Raw genomic sequence first — 13,379 nt, forward strand, 5'->3', positions numbered from 1 at the left:
CACGGACTGTGACACCCGTAGCTACCGTCTAGAGCCTTTTCCCTGCCCCTGCGAGCGGCCGGAGGGAAACCGGGGCCGGGTCGAAGGGCTCCAGCCCAGGCTGACCGGGGAAGACGCAAGCGCGGCGGCGCATCTACCTTACGTGCCGAAAGGCGATGGGGTTATTCTGCCGTTGCTCTGGGCCCCCAGGAACGTTAGCGGTTTGGAGGAAATAACAAGGCATTCGCTTCTCTGTCACGGCGCTCGCTCTCATCCGGCGCGGAGCGAACGCCTGCCGGTGGGAGGATGTGCCGCAGCTACAATTGTTTTCCTAAAAGGTCTCATTTCGAGAGAGCTACGCTGACGGTCAAATTGTTGCTGTCTTTGTTTCGATGTTCTGTGTCAGAAATAATAGAATAGCAGCTGTGTTTTGTAGATACTTTAGCATCTAAACAAGATGAAAAACGGTTTAATTTTCTGAAAATTGGTGTAGGATCAGGTGATCGGAACATTTTCCATCTCAACTTTTATCACAGGGGAAAATTCGTTTTCCCAGTTAATGAAAGCTTTTACAGAAAGTATTTGCTTTCTGTAACTAATGCTAACTACTTTTTTTCCATCGACTTTCCAGCTGTAATGTGTGGTTGAATTTTTTACATTTTGGTGGTTCACATTTCTTAAGAAAAAAAGGCCATATTTTCTGTGTCAAAAGCGTATTTATTCACCAGTATTATAGTGGGCCTTTCAACGACGGTCTGAAATGCTTTAGTTAAGTGTTAAAGCAGCGAATATTTGTCCTGTTTCTTGTGATGGGCTCATGGTGAAAGCCTGGGTTAAATGCAGGTTCCTCTTTAGCTGAACCATCAGGCAGAGGGCTCAAAACCCAAACCATTCATTTCCTGGGGAAAAAAAAAAATGATCTGCAAATGAAGCAGAAACAGTTTACAGGGAAGGGATCTAGCAGCGCGTACCAAAGAGAAGAGGAACTGCAAAAAGGCAGGTGTGTGTCTGTGTGTGGATACGGCTCCTTTCCCCCTTCTCGCTCAGCTGAAATGGCTGAAAGCGGCAGGATTACAGTAAAATGCTAATGAAGAAACCAGCTGGATAAATTGTAACATTAAATACAACACGGCTTGCATTAAATAAAGATTCAACAAACAAAACAAACTCAAAAAAAAAAAGTATTTCTGTGTCCCTCCCTGGCAGAGCAGGGCTGGACGCGGAGCCTCCCCGCCGCTGCGCCGGAGGTCAGGCCGCGTTTGAGATGTAACGTGCAGTCTGGTTACGCAGGCTGCCCTGGAAGTTGGAAGGTTTCTGATCACGTTTAGTTTACCTTTTAAAACAGGCACCTGATTTCTCGCTTTGCACTCGCTTGCTTTGGAATATTTGATTCACAGTCAGACGATGAAGCAACGCAATGGGTGAAGCTGTGCACGTAGCAAGGCTTTTGGGCCAAACCTTTGGTTCCCCCAGAACTGTAACTGGGGAAAAAGGCAGTAGCTGGGCAGTGTTGAGGATACTCATTTGAGATTTAAACATCTGTGGTCTTTTTGTTCCTCGTCCATCTCGTTATTCTGGGTGACTGCCCTTTGGCTGTACGTGTCAGGTGCTTAATCTTATGGATATGAAGTGGCTTGATGAAATTTCAGTGAAGCATCTTTGTTAGCGAGCCATTTTCCATGACAAATGATAGCAACGGAAATCCTTTTTGATTCTTCAGCAGGTGGGTCACAGGCACACCTCTCTTGGGCAGCGGAGGCAGAGGCCCTCGAGGCAGCTGGTGGCAATCGGTACACTGGACCCGGCACCCCTAAATCGGACTGTGATCCCGACCGATCCGCCCAGGCACAGGCAGCCGTGGGCACGCCACGATCTCCAGGTGTGGAATTCAGCTGCCGTGGGCCAGAGGCTGTTGGTGTCCCCAGGGAGCACGGAGCCAGGTGGGTTTTGGCTGCTTATGAGCAGGTCAGGCTGGCACGCCAGTCGCCTCTCATCTCGTCTCGTCTCGTCTCATCACCGGGGGCATCTGGAAGTACTCTGGTAATGTTGTGAGCTCAGCAAGTGAGTTGTGTCTGACTGTGGTTAGAAAGAACCGTTTTTTTAGGTTGACATCTGAATCATCTCTTTTTATAGCCAGGCAGTCGCGTTGCTGTGAGTGCAGCTCCCAGCCCAAGCCCAGCGCCTGCTTGGGTTAACGACCATCGTCACGCAGGGCACAAGAGAACATATTTTGCTCGTTTCCCAGAAAAGCGAGCCTCTCTCTGGGGATGCTGTCTGTGCGCTGGCTCTGTTCTCCCAACGGGATGCTGTGAGCAGCCCTTGCTGCCGCTGGAGATGGGCTCCTGCTCGCAGGGCTGCACCAGCCGGGCCGTGTGCCGGGCTTGAGCCCGTGCCGTGCCGCAGCCGCGCCGTGCCCGCGCCGGGGGCCGCAGCCTCAGTTGCTGCTGCCCGAGAACAGGCAGCAAGGGTGACGTATTGCACAGTTGCATCTTCTAGGATGCTGCATCCCCACTGCTTGCAACAGCCTTTGAAGTTCAGGAGAATCAGACTGGGGCTGTGATGGGGGCTTGAAGGCCTGCCGCCCCTGTGGGTGAGCGCTTCTGTGGCTTGGGTCTGCGTGTAAAACCCACGCACGGCTCTCCCCAGGGTCTGTCACTGCCGGCCAAGCTCCTGGTTTCTGTGTTTCACGGTGGATCAGCCGTCCCTCATCCCCTGCACTCTGGAAAGCCTTTGGCAGGGGACCGCAACATACTGGGCTCCTGTTCGCACTTAGTGACAATTAATTAACAAGCTGGCTGATTTCCCTTTACCTTGATAACAAATCACAGCTTGGGCTCCTGATTTGCTCGTTAATTCCTACATTCGTTTGTTTAGTTTTCATTCATGCCTGTTAAGACACCTTTGGCTGCCAGCTCCTTTTGTCAGCGATGGGCCAGGTTCACCTGAGGACTACCCCATCGCTGCCCCTGACGGAAAGGGTGGGATTTAAAGGCCAGCTGAATATGTCTAGATGCATAAGGAATAATCGGTATTAAAAAAATTTTACTTCATCTGGACTTAGTTTGCATAAATGAAAATTGCTGTACATGTAACATTAGAGATTTTTAGAAAAACTGCTGCTATTGTGTAGTGCTTTTTGTTGACTTTTAAAGCGATGGTCATACATGAGAAAATTTAATTTGAGGTTTAAAAAATACAAAAACAAAAAAACCACATGAAACAGAGTGAAAAAATTATGATGGCATGGCTTGATCTGTTGGAAGGACCGTTGTGACTGGACCCCTCTGCTCGTACAAGCAGTCGTGGCTCTGTGGGAATCCGTACGAGGAGGGTCCCCCCCGCCGCAGGTCTGGGGCACTGTGCTCAGCGCGTAACTCTTGCCTGATGCCAACACGCATTTTCAACTGAAATGTTTAATCAGCAGAAGTATTAATTTTGATACTGGGAATTTTCCCAGTTGACGCCTTTCTTTATAAAGCAGCTATTTTTCTGATGCTAAAAAACTGTCTGGGTGAAAGTAGTCCCTGGTGGTCGGCGTTTCCGTGGGATCCTTCCATTTTGCCACGTTGACTGCAATTGATTGAATGCAAAAGTGTGTGTGGGTGCTGGTATTTTAATAGGAACAGCAGCCTTGTGAAGCAGGGGTCAATCCTGCTGAGTGCAGAGACCAAGAACTAGCAAGGTAAACAGTGTGTGAGATGAGAAAATGGAGTGTAAGACTGTGTGAACCCACGGCGCGTGGAACACGCAATGACTCAGGGGGAAGTGCAAGTCTTCATGAAAATTTAATGAAATAATCCTGAAAACCATCTTTAAATCTGTCTGGTCAGTGCATGCTGTTGTTCTGGGTTCTGCTTTTTTGTGTGTGTTTTTTCATGTTTACACAGTTCTTCGTGCAAGGTTTCAGCTGAGAAGAAGTTTCATAATAAGTTATTCTGTCCTGATTAATTTAGACACAGCAGAAGTACTGAACAGTACCTGCCTGGGGTAATAAAGGCCGAGTGAAGGTAGCCCACCATTCTGAGAGTATTCCCAGGATGTTTGAGCTGTATCTGTTCAAGTCTTGCAGGTACCGGCCCTGGCTTTTTGGGGCTCCCCTGGAGCTGCCGAGCCCTGACCCGCAGAGCCAGGTCTGGGTGCAGGCGTGGGAAGCAATGCAGAGCCGCTCCCACCAGCCGGCCAAAAAGCAGCCTGCATCCAGCGTCCTGCATCCAGTGTCCTGCGGTGTCCAGCATCCAGCACCCTGCGTCCTGCGGCGTCCAGCGTCCTGCACCCTGCGTCCTGCAGCATCCAGCACCCTGCGTCCTGCGGCGTCCAGCGTCCTGCACCCTGTGTCCAGCATCCGTATTTGGGGCACCCGGCCGAGGGGGCCGCGCGTGGGGCTGTGCACGCCTGCGCGGTGTTAGCACGTCAGCCGCAGGCTCCCCATCCCCGCCGGGGCGGCGGTGGCCAGGAGCACACACAACCGCTCCGTGCTCTTCTTGAAGGTGGTTTTGTAACACCGCTGTAAAATGGCCAGCCGAGAACGAGCTGTCAGGGAGCTTTTCTGCTTCTTCGAGAGGTGTTACTTTATTCCTTAAAAGCTTGTACAATAACTGAGTGTACCTGAGCCTTGTGGGACGCTGACCTTTGCACCGACGGGTAGGGCGGTCTGGGCTGGGTGCTGGCTGTGGTTTTGGCCAGGTTCTGCTCTGAATTTGAGACGTCTCCGTCGCAGCCAGGAGCAGGTGGCCGGAGCCGAGGAGGCGGCGGGTGGGCCGTGTGCCCCTGCGGTGGACCCGCAGCGGCTGGAGGTGGGCAGGGGACGGGCAGGGTCCGTGGTGCCTCGAGGCTGCTTCTCCAAGGGTGGGGTGTTCCTGGCAGGAGTAATTAATAAATGATCCTTTGGTTTAAGGAGAGTCCATTCTGATAGAAGAACAGAGATTTTGGAATTTAATGCCTTACGCAGGTGCAGGAATTTAAGCCAAATCATCACTGCTGCCTGTTGGGCAAGTCATTTGCTGTTTAGAAGAAAGTAAATAATTGTGGGTTTTTTTCACACCACAGGAGGAGTTGCTGTGAGCGCTCTGAAGGAGAGGCCTGAATTCAAAATGATTCTAATAAATTGGTGAGTTGGCTCAAAATCAATCACCTGAAATTAAATAAAGAGAAGGACAAATTACTAACTTCAGGAAGGAGAAGGTAAACACATTACTGCAAATGGGGAATAATTAGCGAGGCAGAAAAGTTTGTATAAATGTAGCTGGGCTTCATTTCCAGAGCGAAAGCTTGCTGCCCTGGTTAATTATTTGGCCCCGCAGATGCATTCCTGGAGCCTGGGCTGGCGGTTGCACGGCACATGTTTGGTGTAGGAGGAACGGTGTAGGAGCCGCGGGGGCTGGGAGCGTAAATAAACACACACCCCCCTTTATGGGCACCCCTGGACATGCCTACTTATATAGTCATGCACATGTCTATATATACACATATGTACTTGATTATCTGGAGAAGGGCTGCAGTCCCTTTCACATCACTCGGCACAGATTTTGCTGAAGTAATGATGAGCACCACAGTTGATTCACTTTCCTTAACATATAAATAGTATAATTTACATATGATTATGTATTAAAATAAGCAGACATATATATTTCATTTTCGGTTCTGGCTCCTTTGCCTTTACCTTAACAAGGTAAGATGTTATGCTCAAGTAGAAATGCACCTCATTTTAATGGAGAAAAGCATTCTTCTGTAGCTCTGTGTGTGCACGAATTGAAGCCTGCAGTCCGGGGCCAGCGCTTGCACACCGTCTACTTGGTGTTAACTGAATGATTCATACGAACATGTACAGAAATATCTAGCTAATATCTGAGGTGCCGGGAGGTGATGCCCAGTACTGTGTCCCTTTGTACCTTGGTTTTGCAGGTGCCACAAATGTCGTTGTTGCTGCCCATCTGTTCTGGTGGTTGCTGTTCACCCGCGCCGTGGCTGGGTCAGAAGCAGCATCGCCCGCCCGGCGCAGCCGTGGGAGGCAGCCCCGGCCCCGTGGGTACGGCCCTGCCGTCCCGAGCTGGGGCGGCCACGGCGGGGCGGGGGCAGGGTACCGGATCTCACCGCATTTGTGTTGCTTTTCATTTTTCCCTGTTGACGAGCAAGCATTCAGGGCAACCGAAGTAAATAGCACGAAGTTATACAGAAGTACAGTAAAAACCAAACAAAATTATTACATCATCTCCCAAAAGCTTGAAACTAAAGTGTCTGTTAAAAAACACATGCATATAAATTTCCGCCATCCTGTATGGGGCCAGCTTGTTATTCCCAGGGCCTGTGCAGGCTCCATTGATTTTTATGGGCTTTGAGGCCGTAATGGGATGAAGCAAGAAACATTTTAGCATGAACAATGTCATTCTGGAGCCATGTAGAAACCCCTCAGCCCGGTGGGTTCAGTTCCTGCAGGGAGGTGCATCAAGACAGCGTTTACTCCCCTTTGCAGATGTTATGCATGTTGGGCAAAACCCACGTAGCCCCCCGCCACCCTTCCTCTCTCCCCAGCAGAGATGCCCTGTGGTGCCTCCAGCCCGGCAGGGCCAGCCTGGCAGGGGAGGGACCCCGGGGCAGTTTTGGCGTGGGCTGTGATGCTCGGTGCCGTCAGCACCCTGCCTGCACCGAGCTCCTCGGGGCTCACGCAGCGCCTGAGCGACCCGGTGCAGCCATCGCTGCCCGGTGCCTGCGGCTCCTGTCCCCTCCTGCCTGCGCCCGGTACCCCCAAGCCCGCCACGATGGGCAGAAGATGGGAGCGTGTGGGTTTCCTTACAGAAACCATGTCTGCCTTGTGAAGGTCTGCCACAGCCTAAATAGGACTGTCTGGATTATAGGATCAGCCTGGATTACAGAATCAGCGTGATTCATAGCCTGCTCTAGTTTAACTAGGTTTAAGCTCACTGATTTGAATGGAGCATTGCTGCTGTATCCCGGGGGAGAATCGGGCTCTGGAGCAGGAGGTGGCATCCTTCTGCGTGCCTGGCACCAAGCAAAATCCTAGTGCGTCCTCAGAGGCTCCGGTGGGGGTTTTTGCTTGCTGTGCTGCACTATTAATGGTAGTGATTACGGAGATGGGTGCTGGTTTAATGCCAAGAAATTCAGGCTCTTTTTCGAGACTTTACCTCCAAAAGCTGACTCGGGCTTCTGCGCTGCTGTAGGCAGAAGGCCGTGGGAGCAGGGGCTGACAGTTTTCAGTAAGTAGAGGATTTTTTTGAAAGAACCAGTTTGAATCTCCTGAACCTTGCAGTGGCATGATGTAAAAGGATCTTAACACTGAGTTCTTGAAGTTCAGTGTTCCTAGATAAATACAAAGAAGGGAAAAGACGAAATGGTCTTGATACGTGGCATGAACTCACGCAATGATCTTCTACTGTGAATGCTTTCTAAAGCCTCTGTGGCAGCACCCAAGTTGTTCCTCCCCTCTTCGTTCATCTGTGTGCAGCTTTTCTGGCTCTCTTTTCCCTCCCAGTGATGCTTTGATTGATATAGTTTCCAAAACAAAACCACAGCTATCAGAACAGCTCTGTGCAGGGCCCCAAAACAAGCTGGTTTGTGCGCTAGAGCGGGAATGCTTGAAATGACAATGGGCTTCAGCTCTGTTTTTCCATGAGTTTATTTACTACAGCCAATCTGCGGACTAGTTTTGGGTTTGGTTTTTGTGTGTTTTTTTTTTTTAAACTAATGAAAAGAAACACCATGGTGAAGAGCATGGTTTAGGCCGTCAGGTGATTGTAACCGGTGCTATGAGATGCCCTAAGAGGGTAACAGTATTTTACCTGTATCTTAAAACGATGCGTAGCACTGTGTTATGTAACCACTAATCAGAAAACCCGCTAACACAATGAATATTGAATAAGTGCTTGGGACCAAATAATTCTGTGCGTCATTTGTATTTCCATGTTTTGTCTCCAAAGAATTGTTGACTTAAGTATGGTACATTCTACAGTATTTACTCTCAGTGTGTATTCCTCTCAAGATCAAGTATACCAGATGGGTAGCTACGCAGGAATTTGATATCATCCTTGGGATTTACTCACGTGCACATTTAAGAAGCACAGGGAAACAGTCATCATTTTCTCTACCCTTAGTACGTTCCCAAGCCTTAGCTAAAGCCCACGACATTCAGCAGCTTTTTATTGAAGCACTAATATGCTTTTTCCAGAGAGGTGTGAGCATGGGACTGCACATCTCTGTATTTTTAGTGGATTTACCAAAGTTGGGCCTCTTGCAGACTGAGTGCAGGGGTGAGGACTAGGAAAAAATTCTAGGATAAAGAAAATTTCCCATGCAAAAGCAGCCAGATAAAATATCCTGGCTTTCTAGGTCTCAGTGCCTGCTATGGGCCACATCCATACACGAGAGTTCATGAGCGGCTGCAACTCCATCTGTAAAACAGTGGCCTGGACTTGAAGTTTTGCCAGACCTCTTGTATCATGGGGACTGTAAAGCTGGGATTCAAGATAGCTATTGGAAAAACAGCTATTTCAGATGCAGCAGTAAACTGAAATGCAATTAAATTTAGCTTTATGTAGCATTCATGCTTTTGATTATTCCAAAGCATGTATTTTTAAAGTAAAAATGTTTCCAACTCTATGGCATCATTGAATTTTTAAAGCTGGAAGGAGCTGGGGGTGACTCAGAAAACCCTGTTATTCTCACAAGATTCTTTGCTTCAAAATCACGTGCGTTTGTTTTTTAATTGTGGGGCAGCCGCAGCTTTGCCTGGATAAGGACCGAGGGGCCACGAGCACCTCCTGCGGCTGTGGGCCCAGCGCCCGGCCCCGGCGGGCGCTCCTGGGGAGTGGCACCGGGAGCTGGATGTTGTCCCGAGCCCCCAGCGTCCCCTTTGGCACAGGTGGGATGCTTTGCTACGGCAGTTCCTTCGCTCTCTTCCCACTACAGACGAATGGAGGGGCAATTAAAACCTTGAGGCTGGATCCTGCAGTCTGACTGTGTCCGGCCCCCAGCCGTGACCACTCAAAGCCCGTGGAGAAGGTCCGTGGGGCTCAGCTCCAGCCACGGGGCGCAGGGCCCTTCCCCACTGCCGCTGTGCCTGGGGCTGTGCCAGAGCAGCAAAGACCTTGTTTTCAGCAAGTGCCTCTTTACTGAGCCCCTCTTGGGATTTTTATACTTGGTAATTTATGTGAGAAAACTGACGTATGGTTGGAATGATGAAATTTTGCGTTTGCCTCTCACGCCTCTATGAAGGGAAACCCCCAGCAGTGGTGTCTGCTAGCAATACAGCTTCCAGTTGCAAAACCAAAACTGTTCCTCCACTGCACAGATACGCAGCAGGCAACAACCCCGCACAATTAACAGTAAAGCATTTTAATTTCACACGGTGACAGCGTTATTGCCTTCACAGGTCAGGAGGCTGAACTCGCTGGCCGGCTTCGGGAGCCGCAGCCGCCCACGGCGGGACCCGGTGCGAGAGGACACGCTCACTGTCATCGTCGTGGGCTGCGTCCGCAGGTACCAGCCGTGCGGTGCAGGGCCGCTGCTCGGCGCCCTCGTTATTTGCCTAAATTAACATTTACAGGCGCAATGAAGTGAGCTCTTACGGCAGCTGGCAGTCGCAGGGTGAGTTTATTTTGACTGGACTTAGTGGTTTTGCGGCCCGGTTGGAAATTTTCCTTTAACAGAAACTGAGAAAAAGAAAATAAGCAAGGGAAGGTTGAAAAGGAAAAAAAAAAAGAAAAGCCTGAGTTTTCTGCTTATTGCATCTTTTGCTCTCTGTGCCCCGAGCACCACTTGGAGATCACCCTGAGCAGCTGTGCTCGTTGCCCATGCACCACGCTGGACTGGGTGCTGCATGGGGCCAGCGGCACTGGGGAGCTCCGGGAAGGTCAGGAAGGGTAAGGTTTCCTTAGCGGGAACCTGGACACGCTCCTGCGCCTCCTGTGCAGGCTTGGGCTGGAAGGGAAGGCTCTAAGCTGGGCAGCTTCCATGCAGGGTGTGGAAGCAGCAGCCCCGGAGAGCTCTGCTGCAGGCTGGAGCAGTGCCTGCGGGCAGCGAGGGCTGCTCTGGGAGCTTGAACCTGTGCTCCTGGAGCTGCCGAAAAGCTTGTTTGTTGGTCTAGTAAAGCAGTAATTTCCTCTAAGAGCCTTGCCCTCACCCTGGCACTCATCAGTTAGCATTGGGACGCTGTCAAAGGCTAATGGCCAAAGCCAGAGCCACGCAGCAGTGAACGTGACCGTGCCTGCACAGGCAGCCGGCGGCAGGGCAGTGGGCACCTGCTTTGGGGTTGGTTTGGGTGTTTTTTACTTTTTATCAAAGGCTTAGCGTTGCGTCAGCCACGATGGCTCCTGCGAGCCCAGGTGACAGGTGTGCACGTGTCTCAGAGCTGGTTCAAGCTGTTTAGAAGTTCTGGGGATCTGGGGTGAAATAAGCCTGGCAGAGCCTGCTGGGCCTGGGAACGCTGGAGGAGGGGGATTTTTGGGACCGCTGGGTCCTCACGGCCTGCCTGGCCACGCTGCCCATCCCCGGGGCGGAGGCACCGTGGTGAAGCACAGCCCTGTGCCCGGAGCCCATCCATCAGGTGTGGACCTGACCGACGCCGGTGGGGACCGGGGTGACTTTCATCCCTGCAGGGTCCCCGTGCTTTGCTTTGCTGCTGCCCCAGCGCTCTCCTGGGAGCAACCCGTGGTGGGGCAGGAACCTGCTACTGAATTTGTTTTCAACCAGGGAGATTTCTTCTTATTTGTCCCCTTTGGTGAGTCTTTTGGGCTTACTAAAACAAACATGTTAACTGCCAAAGTGTGACAGCCAAAAAAATAGGGTCATAGATGAGAAAATACATGGAAGAATCGGATGTTGCATAACTGGCGAGGTTGATGCCAAACCCCAGTGAACGATTTCTGTCTCCAAGCTGCCCAGAAGGGAAGCAAAACTTCGTGTGGGTGCAGATGCTGTCGGTCCTGGTTTCCCTGGGCATGTCTTCACGGCTGGGCAGCAGGAGCCCTTTAGCTGTCTTGGCAAGTGGCAGAACAGTTGAAGCTGCACACGAAGCTCTGTCTGAAGCTTGTCCAGCCACAAATCCAAGGGAAATGGCTGCTGGGGCAGTCGGAGGCTGGTTAGGAGACAGGAGAGGAAAGCGATGGCCATGGGCTGCCCCACCACGGCTGGTGGGCGCACGTGCGCCCGAGGCATGCAGCAGCAGCTGCACCTCTTGCAACTTGGTCCCCTTTTTGGATGGGGAGGGCAAACACTGCAGCCCCCTTTCGTGAGAAAGTGGAGACACTCCCTCTCGCTGCTTTCGATGTGGAGCGTGGCCGTGCCTCGTGTAACCAGCCCCCGGTCCCCGCTGCAGCTGCAGCGCTCCGTCCAGGCTTCATTGCCAGCAAGGCAGGGGAGGACCTTGCCTCTGCAAGTGGGACGTGAGCAAAGAGCCTAGGCTGTAGCCAAGACACTTAAAGTAAACCTAATGAAAACCTTCCGTGGCTTAGCCTTTTAAACCCGGAGTTCAGTCCTCAAGGCGTATGATCCTTCACCTCGACAGCGAGCGGCTCACTAAGCTGCTCCAGCACTTCTGAATCAGAGCAGGCAGAGCGTTAGAAAACACAGCCCTGGGAACAGTTTGGCACTGGCAAGGGGACAAACAGGATGAATCCTCGGAGAGCTCTTTCACAGCTTAGCATTTATGATTCACTGTTGAAATAAAACGTATTCTGTAATTACACACCACTCTTTGAGGCATTCAGCTGCCGCATGTCTGAGCAACACAGTTGGCATAAGGCTCTTTTCTGCGTTAAGCACCTCAGTTCTAGTCTGTGAAGAAATTAGTCTGTGTAGTTATGAATGACGCCTCGTCGGAGGGCAAAGAGGAACAGTGGCCTCTCTGTCTCACCTGAGACGAGTGTCTCACCAGCGCCGCCGTCCCAGCTGGGTCCCGAAGCAGATTTACCATCTCTCCGAGCCCCGCAAGATGCGAAAGGAGCTGTGCCGAAGCCAAGGGCAAACCTCTCCTTGCCTCCACCAAAGCCAGGATTTCACCCCAGTCACCTCCTCCTACAGAACTCTCCCAAACAAGGCCGAACAATGAAAAAAAAGTATTGCACGTGGTGAGTCGTTATCCTCAGCGGTTCCCACAGCCGTTTTATTGCCTGAAGGAGGAAGAACGTGAACCCTGGAGGGAAGAACTTGCCAAAGTATTTAATATTTCTACATCTTGCATGGAGCTAAAGGTTCCCAAAAAAATCTTTAAAAATAACTGCGGAGATGTTTATTCAAGGCCTAAGGATAGGCTAAGTAGAGTTTGAGATGTGGCTTTCCGGGGAAGGCAGTAAAGGGGAGCGAGCACCAGCTTGTTGGCTTTTGCTTGGGGCGAGGGGGCCGCAGCGGCCAGGCCAGGCGCAGCCCTGCCAAAGCCACCTCTTCAGTTAAAAGCCTGGGAGTGACTCGGTGGCTGCCGCTGGGCGCGGGGCGGGGGAGCTGAAGTGGTTGGATGCTCTCCTGAACACCTCCCCTGCACTCAGGTCCCTGCTGCCCTCGTAGGGGGCCTGAGTCGGGGGAAAACCCATGAACCGTGGTGCTGAGCTAATGGCGCTGACGGCAAGCGATGTCAAACATAGCCACCTTTTCTTTCTTTTATGGAAGTGGTTTAATAATACTCTAAAATAATCCTCCTGAAAGGAAAAAAAGAGTTCTTGGTGGTTGTTCTAACTGGCAAGTAACGTCAGCGGGAGCCTCCTGTGAACGAGGCTGTGCTGGTAGATACGGTGGAGATTTGCTGAGAGTGCCTGTGGCCGGCGGCTCCGGCAGCTGGAATCCAGCTCCTCTGAGACGCTTGAAACGCCGGCCAGGGCGACCGGCCACCTACCCTCTGTGAGTAGAGCCCTGAGCTCGGAAAGGCGTTTCTCATTGTTGTCTGACCTTCTCTTACAGCGACTGTTGGGTGAAAAGAGCATTTAGCTGCTGCTGCCGAGCGCCGGGGCTGCTTTCAGGGGCTCCTTTCCAGGGTCACGCTGGTGCCCCAGGACAATCACATCTCGCCTCACGCCGTACCCAGCCGGGGGGATTCTGCTCTTCCGAGCCCCTGGGAGGCTGCATGCCCCGAGGGGGCACAGGGCTGTGCTTTGGAAGGGGTGAGCCCGGCGTGGGTGCTCGCCCACCCTCTCTGCCTCTCAGACGCCCACGCAGGGGTCTGCCAGCGAGGGTCGGGGACGGGCGGGCTTTGGGCTAACGGCAACGCTGGTCGCCACCGGGGTCCTGCAGCCCCCGCCCATCACCGTGGGACCCCCTGCCAGGCTCCGGTGTGCCGCTCCCCCCCGCGTGGCTGGCTGCCCCGGGGGGGAGCGGGACCCCGGCGCGGCTCCGGGACCCGGTGTGGGGCTGCTCGGCGCGGTTCCGCCGCGGGTGGGAGCTGGGCGACGGGGAGGGATGCC

The sequence above is a fragment of the Phalacrocorax aristotelis genome, chromosome 6, assembly GCF_949628215.1.
Source record: "Phalacrocorax aristotelis chromosome 6, bGulAri2.1, whole genome shotgun sequence".
Lineage (NCBI taxonomy): Eukaryota > Metazoa > Chordata > Aves > Suliformes > Phalacrocoracidae > Phalacrocorax > Phalacrocorax aristotelis.